Source organism: Hylobates moloch, unplaced genomic scaffold, assembly GCF_009828535.3.
Source record: "Hylobates moloch isolate HMO894 unplaced genomic scaffold, HMol_V3 SCAFFOLD_5, whole genome shotgun sequence".
In the NCBI taxonomy this organism is placed as follows: domain Eukaryota; kingdom Metazoa; phylum Chordata; class Mammalia; order Primates; family Hylobatidae; genus Hylobates; species Hylobates moloch.
The window spans coordinates 34719770-34732311 of record NW_026652280.1 but is presented as its reverse complement, the minus strand read 5'-3'; the positions used below and the strand labels follow the sequence as shown (position 1 = coordinate 34732311).

The following is a 12542-nucleotide window of genomic DNA, read 5'->3' as shown; positions in this document are numbered from 1 at the left end:
TTGGGGTGTGAAGGTGACAAATGCTTATGACAGGTGTACCGTTTACAGCATTCCTTACTAGGACTGTTTACTCCAAGGCCCTGCCTATTGCCGCTAAGAGAAGAGTGCTTCAGCCCCAGTTCATCCCTTCTCCAACCAATGGGGTGTGGGGTGGGCTGGATGGAAACTGTCTTCTCAGCTCTTTCCTGAATGCACATGAGCAAATCAACCCTTTTAATTACTTACGTTCTGAATCTCATTGCTCACTTTTTTGGAAAACAGGAACACCCAGAGTGACCCCCCGCCAGCCCCCACCCCACACTACACCTTAATAACATAATGCCTGGAGCTGACAATTGTTGTGGCATGCAGGAGCCATGCAGAGACAGATGTGACAAAGATGAACTGATCCCATTTTTAAGAGAATGAAATAAGCTCTTTAAAACTAATAATCAGGCTCTCTCTCAGGCTGATACACACTCAACTGTCGGTTTGAAGGATGAGACCCTGATGTGACTTCTCAGCAATGAATGATTCTCTTAATATCTTAAAAAAAAAAAAAACCCAGCCTTCTCATTGCTTCTTTCTGAAGAATTAAGTATTACAGGATAGACAGATGAGAGACCTGGGAAGCACTGCTTCTGGAGGGCCTGAAATGCTCAGCTGGCAGTGTCTTGAACAGTTTACGAGTGTAGATGAACCCCAGAAATTGTGCTCCTTGGTGGGATCAGGGTGAAGAGCCACCAGGGAAGTAGCAGACATTCTGCCAGAATCGAGAGTCTAATCTGTCTCTCCACTTCCGTCACCCCAGGGGATGGGCAGACTGGTGTGTGAATGGGGAAGGAAGAGGAATGAATCAGCATGCTAGGCAAACCTGGGTGTTGCTGCTGCCACTGCTGCTGTGAGGCTGCCCTTAGCCCACACTGGCTCTTTGAGCATCTCCCAGACTCTCAGCTATTGTTATAGATGTGATGGAGAACCATGGGATGTGCCCTCTGCTATGAATCCTCCATTCTCTTGGCAGTCCAATTGTATACTGTGCAGAATGAGCTGCCAGCACTGGAAATAACACCAAGGTTGAGGTAAATGTGCAGTATTACAAAGTGTCCAGACTACTTAGGCTCTAACAGCATAACAACAGGTGGAGGACCAAAGAGGGGCATACAGATAAGCGGAGGTCTGAGATGAAAGATAGATGGGATAAGCATTCTCCTTCCCCATATGGGTTTTAAGGGTACCTGTGTACAGTAAGCACAGGATAAACACTTGTGGAATGAATACGTGGACAGATAAAGGAGGACTCAGACTTGATATTTGCTGAATGCCCAGTAATAGCACAGAGGGAGGTGATTACAACTCCTTAGGAAGAGCAGGTGGAGAACAATCGTATTGATAATGTAATTTTTGATAGCAGCAGGAGCAGGAAAACGTGAGAAGGAGGTCACTCTGAGAACAAGTTGTCTTCTTGATCCACGTTGCTTTTTATTTTATTTGACTTACGCATTTAGTGTTTATTTTTTCCCCCGAAGAGGCCTGTGCATGGTCGAATTCTCTCCATAGCTGTTCATGATTTAGGGACAGAGCACCCTGCACCCTGCCATGTGTACACTTCTCTTTATGAGGCTTACAACCTTTATTGTCTCATTCCTCCATTTGGCAAGGTCAACATGGCAAATATATAATTTCCATCTTTAACAGATGTGGACCCTGAGTTGGAGACATGAACTGACTTGTTTAGTTTCTCACAGCCAATGAGCCAGCATGCCTTTTGGCTCAAATTCACCAGCGTGACTACCCTTGCTAGATCCCAGCAGTGGCATGGCACTACCTCTGCAAGGGGCTCATGCTTAGTAGCACAGCACACCTCTTTTGCAAAAGGACTCTGCTAAGCCAAACATGGCCCACTTTTAACTCTCTTCATGCAGTGGGATAAGGGAATTGATCAATTGCCAGCTCACCTCAGGTCTGGGCTGTTTTCCTATTTCTCAAGATTCATCCTTGTGGTAATGACATTTTACATCTTAAAATACACTTCTTTGTCTTGGGCCAGACTTCACCAGCAGGAGTAAAGGAACTGTCTTTGGCTCTCCTGGACAGTATCCAGGCATCTGGAGTAATGAGAGGGAGATGGGAATGAAGAAATGGTCCAACTCTCATGTTCCCAGTTCCTGAAACTGCCAAGGGTTTTGTAAAATTGTAAGAAGTATTTTAGAACACAAAAAACCCATCTAGTTCATTGGTACTCAATTCTGGCAGTACATTTAGAATCACCTGGAGAGCTTTTTAGAAATGTCAATGCTGGGGCTTCCCCATGCCCAGGGACTCACTTTCAATTGGTCTGGAATAGGTCCTGAGTATTAAATGCTTTTAATAGCTTCTAAGTGATTCTAATATGTAGCCAGGTTTGGAAACTTAGGATTTGTTCATCCTTAACATAAAAGTAAGGAAACTGATACCTAGAGAGTTTAAGTTAATCACCGTGTATTAGCTATCTATTGCTGCATTAAAATTACCCTAAAACTTAGTAGCTTAAAACGATAAGCACTTATTACTTCTCAGATATTCTATCACTTAGGAATCTAGGAGCAGCCTAGCTAGGTCATTCCGGCTCATGGTCTCATGAGGTTGCAGTCAAGGAAGATGTTGGCCATGGCTTTAGTCATCTGATTGTGTGATAGGTCTATGGGATTCCTTCCCAGGGTGGCTCATTCACACACTGGCAAGTTCCTCCCGGTTCTTGGCAGGAGGCCTCCAGTCCTTCAGCACATGGACACTCCATGGAGTTGTTGGGTTCTCACAACAAGATAGCTGGCTTTTCTTAGAGCGAGTGATCCAAGGAGAAAGTCATGATGCCTTTATGACCTTGTCTTGGAAATCACACCCCTCACTTCCACCACAATCTATTCACTAGACATGAGTCACTAAAGCCAGCCACACTCAAGGGGAATGGGATTAGGCTCCACCTTTTGAGAGGAAGAGTACCAAAGAATTTGTGGATTTATTTGAAAACCATCCATGGCCAAACTCGTGTGACTCCATGTAGTACCCAAGCTACAAGTCTCTTGACTGCTAGTTCAGTGCCTCATCAACTAGTCTCATAATTAATTGATTGACTCTAAATAAGGAAATCCCCATGAAATATTTAAGATCCCATCAATTACCTTCTTCCTATGATTAAGCTGGCTCATCAGCATCCAAGGAAGGGCCCGTCATTCCTTAGGCATATGACCATGTCACCCCTTTTGTGATTCTCTCTGACTTATCGCCTCTTTTCATCTATTAGAGTTCTCTGAAGGATTGGATTACCTTGCCAGTGGAAATATATGAGCTCCCTGTGTGATATACCATAACTGCAGCAGCACATCATATAATTTTCCCCAAAGGCTTGTTGCAGCCTATGTCGAGTCATTTGTATTTATGACAGCTTGGGCGTGATTTAGTGCGACCTCACTTTGATAAAAGCCATTTAAAGCTCATAAATATGGGTGACATGCTGCCTCCCTGGCTGGGGATTTTAAGGAGAGACTGAGATTTGCATTGCCATTCAACTTTTATTGTTCAGTAAAGAGAAAAGGAAAGAAAAGATCAAGGAAGTAGGAAATGGGAAGAGAGTGTCTGGGAGGGACTGAGAAAGACAGAGGGAGAAATGAGGCACATTGCAGGTTGCCACTTGGATGGTGAGCATCAGGCTACCCATGCTTGCCCCAGGCTCATCTCTAGCCTTTCCCCAGGAGGGCTGGGATATGTGAAGGGCACCAGCTCAGGGGGAGGGCCTGGTGAAGCACACAGGAGCAAATAGGTCACCGGACTTTATGAGCCATTTACTTCCTCTTTTAAAAGCATTGTTAAATCACAACCAAATTACAGTAAATTGTCGATTTTTATTGAAACAGGAAAGCCCTATACCTTCACTCTTCCCAGCCCTGCTCCCTGGGGACAGCTTTACTACAAGGTGGAGCAGGTGACTACCCTAGGCATAGAATCTGAAGGGCATCAATCCGGTGCCTTCCCCAAAGAATATCCCACAGTGCCCCATAGGGAATGGGCAATTCCATCATGTATGAGCCAACTGGTTTTGGCTGGGAGTCCTGCACGGTCTACAGATTCGCAAAAGGGAACCCGCTACAGCTTACCAATGAATGCATGGATTGTTAGGGTTAGACCCAAGTGTGGCAGAGACAGGAGGTGTGTGGGAGGAAGCTGAAAGGAGGGACCACACAGGACACACCTCTCTAGTTTTGTGGGTGGACTTCCATTTGGACACCCTGCTTACCTGTTGCCCTCAATTTCCATCTGAGGAACCAACTGTTACAGATGCAGCCCTGATCCCTCACATGGATTTCCATTGGCTGTTTAGTCACAACCACTGGAAAGTGCTGAGGTCATCAGCCATGACCCTTGAGCTGGCAGAGACGTGGGAAGACTCCTGGGGCTACCCCTTCATTCTACACATGAGGAAAGCCAGGGTCAGACAGCTGGTCAACCAAAGAGACCGACAGCAGCCACTCAGCCCAGAGCTGCTCCTAGGCCATGCAGGCCCTAGCGAGCCAGACCTTTTGTAGCCTGCCAATTCTTTTACTCAGAAGCAGTAGCTGCAGTGGAGTTACCTGGGAAGGAGGATGATGAGCAGACAGCTCCCCAGGCAGCCACACTGTGAGAGGGGCACAGCACCTCTGGCTGCAACTTGAACAGAGGCCTCACACTGAGGGCCTAAGGGCCACAGTCATCCTACAGACATCTCTCCTTTGAACCACTCAGTGTTTTACCAAAATTTGCCAATATTTGAAAATAAAGAGATTTCTCACCCACATACTCATGCACACCACACCCCTGCTAGATTTTTGGCTTCTGGCAACCATCAGCTGGGGAGTTCCTGCCGCTCCCCAGATGACCCACTGCCCTCACAGGACTTGTGTGAACCTGCAGCCTCTCTCCTTTCACAGGTGGGAAAACCGAGTCTCCTCAGTTGCTCCTCCAGGGAGCCAGGTGAAGTTAGTGGCCGAGCAGGGTTCTCCTGACACCCATTTCTCAGGTCCTGCTTGAAAGTGTTGCCCATCCAGGCCAGCCACAGTCCTCAGGGTCCCCACAGTGGCCATGCACCCCTCCCAGGTGGCTCTTGGTGGGTCACATGCCTCTCCAGTCAAAGGGCCACCCTTGAAATGCAGGCATGTGGAGGCAGTAGGGAGTACGGCTTCCTGGGAGCAGGAAAGGTGATTCATGGTTTATCCATCAGTTTCTCACATGAGGCTAGGCACACAGTCGGGCTTGGGAGGGTCTCAGTGCATCTGCACTGACTGTTTTCTGTAAATCCAGGACCAAACCACCACAATTAAACTCCACAGGCGTCTTTATCAGAGTGTCCTCCCAACAGACAGAGAGAGGATGTTATTTTCCACAAATTAAGTCTCCATTTAGGCCAAGTTGCTCTCTCAGGTTCACAAACTCTTTTTGTCTTTGATCCAGATTTTTATTTATCTTTTTACCAAAGGCTCAATTTTCACTCCTGTCATTTTTTTTTTTACATGTGTGTATGGAAAATGGGATCTATTATTTGCCTTATAATACAGTTATTTGGGATGAGGGAATGTATTTTCTCCCTCAAATAAATTGGTTGTTAATTAAAGCTTTTTGATGTGTTGCAAAAGGAGAATATATTTGATATCAGCAGCTGTGTGCTGTTTGATTTATAGTTTGTGCAAGTGCTGTGAGGAATATCAGCCCCCTTCCCCCATATAACTCCTCCTTCTCTCTCCTGGGTCTCTCCTCCCACCTTCTCTCCCCACCCCCTCCCCCCCACACACACACTATTAAAACCCTACTGCATTGCTCTGACTTCAACTAGAGAGACATACATCCTGCTTCTTACTGTCTTATGCAGTGGTGTGTGCTCTGGAGGCCATGCATGGAGGTGTGTGGAACCTGAGTGTGTTGCAGGAGGTTAAAGCAGAAGCTTAGAGAAATTCTGCAGTCTGCTCAGAGAGGCACAGTTAATAAGGCCAGAGCTGGGATTGGAGGTCAGGTTGGATTGCTCCAAAGCCTCCACTCATCATGCCTCCACCCACGATCATGAGAAATCATGGGATTTGTCCTGCAGGCTCTTACCAACAAGCGGGAGGGGCAGGCTCAGAACATGAATTAGGTGGACAGCTCAGCAAGGTGGCATGTGCTAAGTGCCTCCATGAGAGTTCTTGATGGCTGAAGCTTCCAAGTTCAGAAGTGGAGATTGTTGGAAGTTCTTGCTGGCCAGGGAGGCTTTTCAAGGCACACACAAGCTTCCTGCACCAGACAATGAAGAGGGCTGAGCTTGGCATCAGGCTGGTAGACAAGAGTCTAGGAAAAGTTTGCTTTCAAACACAGTGTGCTATTCACATTCATGCTTGGGGCCAGGAGAGAGATTGACTTGATGGAGAGGAGGGTCTTGATGGGAATCGGTGACAGACAAGGTGTGATCACGTGAGGAAGAGTTTTTGTTGTTGTTGTTGTTGTTGTTTTGAGTGACACAAAAGAGTGATGCGTGGCTATTCCCTTTCACTATGGGGTGATTGCCAGAGAGTTCTCTTGCAGTGATTAGAGAAGAGACAGAGATCTCATTTTCTTTAAAACTCAGAGCCAAAGAGGTTTGATTGGGTATGGTTATTGGGCCAGATGATGCTGCTTCTCCCTAAGTTAGTTTCCATGCTGTCAGTTAAATGATGTTCCTGTATCATGGTTCTTCCACAGTGACATCTCCTGGAATCTCAGGAATCATCCAGCCCCCTTCCACTCTCCTCATTTCCCTCGGCCCCTTTGGAACTGCCTGACTGCAGTCATTTACACACAGAGAACTTTCCAGGAAACAGGAGGCTGCACACTTCATCTCATTAACCTACATGGTGCCAGAGAGCTGAATTCCCATTTAGGGCACCAAGATATTTTGCCGGATACCCTTCTGCACTCAGTCTCTGGTCTCTGGGTGATTAATTTCCTTGTTGGTTTGCACAGTGCACTGAATTCAGAGGAGGAAGACTGCTGCTGGGGGTCTCTAGGGTCATAGGCCCCTATCTGGTTGGCCAGTTTCCATGCATCCAGCACTGCCAGGGGGTGTGATGCTCTCTGCCCTGCAGCTCGGGCCCTTCCCAGTGGGCAGCTGGCTCACTGCTCTCTCTAGGGCTTGTTCCATGCAAGGCCAGGCCCCTAACTGCTACTTTCTCATTTATCTAAATTCTCCAGGGAGACCACTTCTAATTAATTACCACCTACCCTGCACTAAAGAGGGAAACCTGCCTGGGGGACGGTGGGAGGGAATCGATGTAGAAATTCTATCAAGGTCTTCAGGTTGCGAACCCTGTTGATGGAAGCAATACCTCTTCCCAGGGTAAATAAGAAGAGGGCAACTGGCTTTGTGCGAAGCTGTGTCTGAATTTGGCTTTCCTTCTGTGCCTAGCAGAGGGGAAGGCTGGTGGTGCCTGAGAGCAGAAGCCTCTGAACCTCAGCCTGGAAACTCAAGGCTCCTCATGTTGAAATGGAAAACCACATTCTTACCTGTTGCCCATGGCTCAATCCTTAGTGGGCTGCAGTCTCTCCTCTCAGAGAAGCCAGGTGATGACTTAGGAAGTAACAGTGGTTCTTAGCCCAGGCCACACTTCTCAACTGTGAATTTTTTAAAAATAATCCAGATATCTAGTTCTGCTCCTTTATTTTTAAAGTTTAATGCTCCCATAGTATCTTTTCTTGAGATATAATTCACATACTACAAAATTCACTCTTAAAAGTGTGCAATTCAGTGGTTTTTGGTGTATTACAAAGTTGTGCAACTGTGTCCGGAATTGATGAGTTCTTGGTCTCACTGACTTCAAGAATGAAGCCACGGACCCTTGCAGTGAGTGTTACAGCTCTTAAGGTGGCACGTCTGGAGTTTTTCGTTCCTTCTGATGTTCGGATGTGTTCAGAGTTTCTTCCTTCTGGTGGGTTCGTGGTCTTGCTGGCTCAGGAGTGAAGCTGTAGACCTTCGCGGTGTTACAGCTCTTAAGGCGGTGCATCTGGAGTTGTTCGTTCCTCCCGGTGGGCTCGTGGTCTCGCTGGCTTCAGGAGTGAAGGTGCAGACCTTCGCGGTGAGTGTTACATCTCATAAAAGCAGCATGGACCCAAAGAGTGAGCAGTAGCAAGATTTATTGCAAAGAGCAAAAGAACAAAGCTTCCACAGTGTGGAAGGGGACCCGAGTGGGTTGCCACTGCTGGCTCGGGCAGCCTGCTTTTATTCTCTTATCTGGCCCTACCCACGTCCTGCTGATTGGTAGAGCCAAGTGGTCTGTTCTGACAGGGCGCTGATTGGTGCGTTTACAATCCCTGAGCTAGACATAAAGGTTCTCCACCTCCCCATCAGATCAGTTAGATACAGAGTATCGACACAAGGGTTCTCCAAGGCCCCACCAGAGCAGCTAGATACAGAGTGTCAATTGGTGTATTCACAAACTTGGAGCTAGACACAGGGTGCTGATTGGTGTGTTTACAAACCTTGAGCTAGATACAGAATGCCGATTGGTGTATTTACAATCCTTGAGCTAGACATAAAGGTTCTCCAAGGCCCCACCAGAGCAGCTAGATACAGAGTATCAATTGGTGCATTCACAAACCTCGAGCTAGACCCAGGGTGCTGATTGGTGTGTTTACAAACCTTGAGCTAGATACAGAGTGCCGGTTGGTGTATTTACAATCCCTCAGCTAGACATAAAGGTTCTCCACATCTCCACCAGACTCAGGAGCCCAGCTGGCTTCACCCAGTGGATCCCGCACCGGGGCTGCAGGTGGAGCTGCCTGCCAGTCCTGCGCCGTGTGCTCGCACTCCTCAGCCCTTGGGTGGTCGATGGGACTGGGCAGCGTGGAGCAGGGGGTGGTGCTCGTCGGGGAGGCCGGGCCGCACAGGAGCCCATGGAGGCAGTAGGAGGCTCAGGCATGGCGGGCTGCAGGTCCCAAGCCCTGCCCTCTGGGAAGGCAGCTAAGGCCCAGTGAGAAATCAAGCGCAGTGCTGGTGGGCTGGCACTGCTGGGGGACCCACTACACCCTCCACAGCCACTGGCCTGGGTGCTAAGCACCTCATTGCCCGGGGCCGGCAGGGCCGTCCGGCTGCTCCGAGTGCAGGGCCCGCCAAGCCCACGCCCACCGGGAACTCCAGCTGGCCCTCAAGCCCGCACGCAGCCCTGGTTCCTGCTCGCGCCTCTCCCTCCACACCTCCCTGCAAGCTGAGGGAGTGGGTTCCGGCCTTGGCCAGCCCAGAAGGGGGCTCCCACAGTGCAGCGGTGGGCTGAAGGGCTCCTCAAGTGCCGCCAAAGTGGGAGCCCAGGCAGAGGAGGTGCTGAGAGCGAGCGAGGGCTGTGAGGACTGCCAGCACGCTGTCACCTCTCACAACCATCTGCACTATTTAATTCCAGAAACTTTCAACGCCCCCCAAAAGAAACTCATACTCATTTTCCATTCCCTCTCTCCTCAACCCTAGAATACCACTAATCTACTTTCTGTTTCTATGGATTTGCCTATTCTGGACATTTCCTATACATGGAGTCATATCCAGCATATGCCCAGTTCTATTTTGAATCTGTGAATTGAAATATCTGAGCCTTACATGTTAAAAAAGAATCTCAGGTGATTAGGCACAGCCAGAGTTTGAGTTTCCTGAGCTAGAAATAGGGAAGTGCCCTGCACATGGAGGACCGATTGCTCTAGTAAACAGCCGCCGGTGCTCAGGAAGTGTTTGTTGAATGACTAAGTCCACATTCTAGAGTAATCTTCCAAAGCCCAGTGGGATTAGGATGTCCTCATCCAAAGATACTTACCAATTAGCCCTAACTTCTTCAATAACTGTTCCACCAATATTTTATAGAAACCCCAGTCAAAATCGGTTTTAGTCTCTCCTTTTCCAAATCAATAAATTGAATGAGTCTCAAGGGCTGTTACCATCTCCCAAACTTGTCTAGAACTTTTCCACGTGGGGCTGAGGCTGGGAGTGCATGAAAGGTGCTGTCCTTTGCAGAGAGCTCTATAATGGCAGGGGTGGTCCTGGTCACACAAAGAAACTTAACTGAAATGGCCAGACTAGGGCCTCCTGAATGCACCAGGATGAAAACTAGACTGATATTAGATAGAGGAGAAGAAACACAGCCTATAACTATGTGAGTTGGAACCCTGTGGGAAGGAAGGTTAAGAACAGGCATAACACTGCGGTGATTAGAACATGGTTTAGGGCCAGTCTGCCTGCCATAGGGTCTGTTTAGCAGTCCAATTCTTGCTTCTTCACTTCTGAGGCCTTCTTTTTTCCAAAGGAGCCAGTCTCAGCCAGAAGACACTCAGGTCATGCCTGTCTGCCTAGTGCCTTACACAGTTCTGCCATGGTGCCTGGATGGTTATTTATTACATTAGCATCTCCATCCTTTCCTCCGTGCCTTCTCGGATGAGCGAAGGAGTCCAGGGTCAGCTCTTGGTCAGTACCTGCAAAGAAAGAACCCTCAGAAGAACAGGGGGTCATTGGCTGAGCATCCAAACTTGGCAGTTGTGTGAGGAAGTGGGAATGGCTCGAAGCAAGCCCATCTCCAGGGCTAGAAACACAAAGCAGAGCTCCCTGATGTAGAGACACTCATGCATTGCTTTGTGCAACAGGTACTTTTTGAGCCCCTACAATGTGTCAGGCACTGTGGGGGTAGAGCACTGAATAAAATAAGACAAGTCCCTCTACTTCTGGAGTTTCCACTGAAATGGGATGGGACTGGGGTAGGAGAAGGGAGATACACAATAATTGAGTAACAAATATAGAATAAAATGCTGGTTAGAGATCATGCTACAAAGATAAACCGGGTCCAGAGGATAGATCTTGCTAGAGGAGAGGAACACAAGCTGATTTGGAGATTCTCACCAGGAAAGGCCTTTCTGAGCCGTGTCATGACCTGCATGAAGTTAGGGAGGGAGCAGGCAGGCATCCCAGGAAAGAGTATTCCAGGCAGAGAAAATAGCAAGTGCAAGAGCCTGAAAGCTCAACCCTGGCTCAACATCTTAATGACCCTGGAAACTCTCAGAAATGCTCCAGGGCCAGACCTCACCCTAGATAGGTTTAATTAATATCTCTACTCTGTGAGGGTGTGTGTGTGTGTGTAACATGTGTAAATCACCAGGTGATTCTATAGTACAAGTAACTAGGATTGTAAACTACTGGGTAAGAAGAACAGCAAAGAGTCCATGTGGCTGAAGCCCAGTAAGCTAGTGATGCAGGGATGGGAAAAATGAGGTAAGCAGGGCTTAGCTAGTTTGGAGAAGGCCCTAAAGCTCATGGTAAAAATTACAGATATCATTACAATTGATGGAAGGTCACTAGAGAGTTATGGGGGAGGGGGTGAAATGAGCAGATTAGCACACCTGAGTCTGTGCCCTCCCTATGGAAGTGTCATCAAAGGCTGGGAAGTGGCCTGCAGAAAAGCTGTCTTTGCTCATGTAGAAATACACATGGCTAAGCCATGTTGGGTTATATGTGTTGAGAAGAGAAGTGTATACACATATCGTGGGCTAGAAGTCACAAAACTAGAAGACCTCTGAACTCACCACATTTTAATTTCTCCTCTGGCATTTTAGATGAAGAAGATAAATTAATCTATAGGTGCAAGTACAGAGAAGTCCCCCGACTGTCTCATTTCTTCCTGGAGAAGTAACTTAAACAATGCAAACACAATGAAACAGATGAGAAGGGTTGCAGATTACATTTCTGACAATGCATAATCTCCACTTATTTGAGCATTGTCATTCGGAAGCCTTCTGATGATTCTGGCAGGTCTGGCTTCTAACTCCCCATGGGCAGAAAGAGGCATGAAGAGAATTACATTTCTCCAAGAATGGGGCCAGAGGTCGCTCTGTGCATTGGACAGCTGGCTCTAGTCATATTGAAGTGCTATGGCCTCAAGTATTACTAACAGAATAGCTAATGGCCCTGTTGTCAGTTTCCTGACACTCACTATCTATTACAAATTAAGCTGAAATTGTGGATTTCCAAAAATCAAGGAAGAAAATCTCCACGTGCTCTCCTCATTCTCATGCATTTATTATTACAAGTCCCTAATACCATAGCTTTGTAAAGGCTGTGGGGATGCAACATGCTGTGTACTGACTGGATGTCTGTGCCAGAACCTCCCCCATCTGCTGCTGGGAGGAGGAAATTGGCACAGAATCCATATGCTTCTGTGGACAACATATTAGTAAAATATCTCGGGACCTTTTAGGTAAAGCCTTGTCCATGTAATGATATGCCAAAAAGACAGATACCTCCATACCTCCACTTCTCAACCTCTATTCTATTTCCAGATCCCATGATTCAATAAAAATGGCACTGAACTGGGAGTCAGAGACTTAGGTTTTAAGGCTGGTCCTATCACTAATTAGCCTTATAATCTTGAGCAGGTGATTAACCTTTTAGAGCTCCAGTGCACTAATCTGTAAAACAAGAGGACTCGATGTGAATATGCCCTAATGTTTCCTCTAGCAGTATGAGCCCGGGATGGTTTCCCTATTTGGCAGGGCACTGAAGTGTGAGTGAGCAAGCGGTGAGGTGG

General features: G+C 47.5%; 1 protein-coding gene across 2 annotated transcripts in view; it reads left to right on the top strand.

The window, feature by feature from the left end:
• SETBP1 (SET binding protein 1) overlaps positions 1-12542 on the top strand; it is a 384501-nt gene that overhangs the window by 160842 nt on the left and 211117 nt on the right. The window lies entirely within an intron of this gene.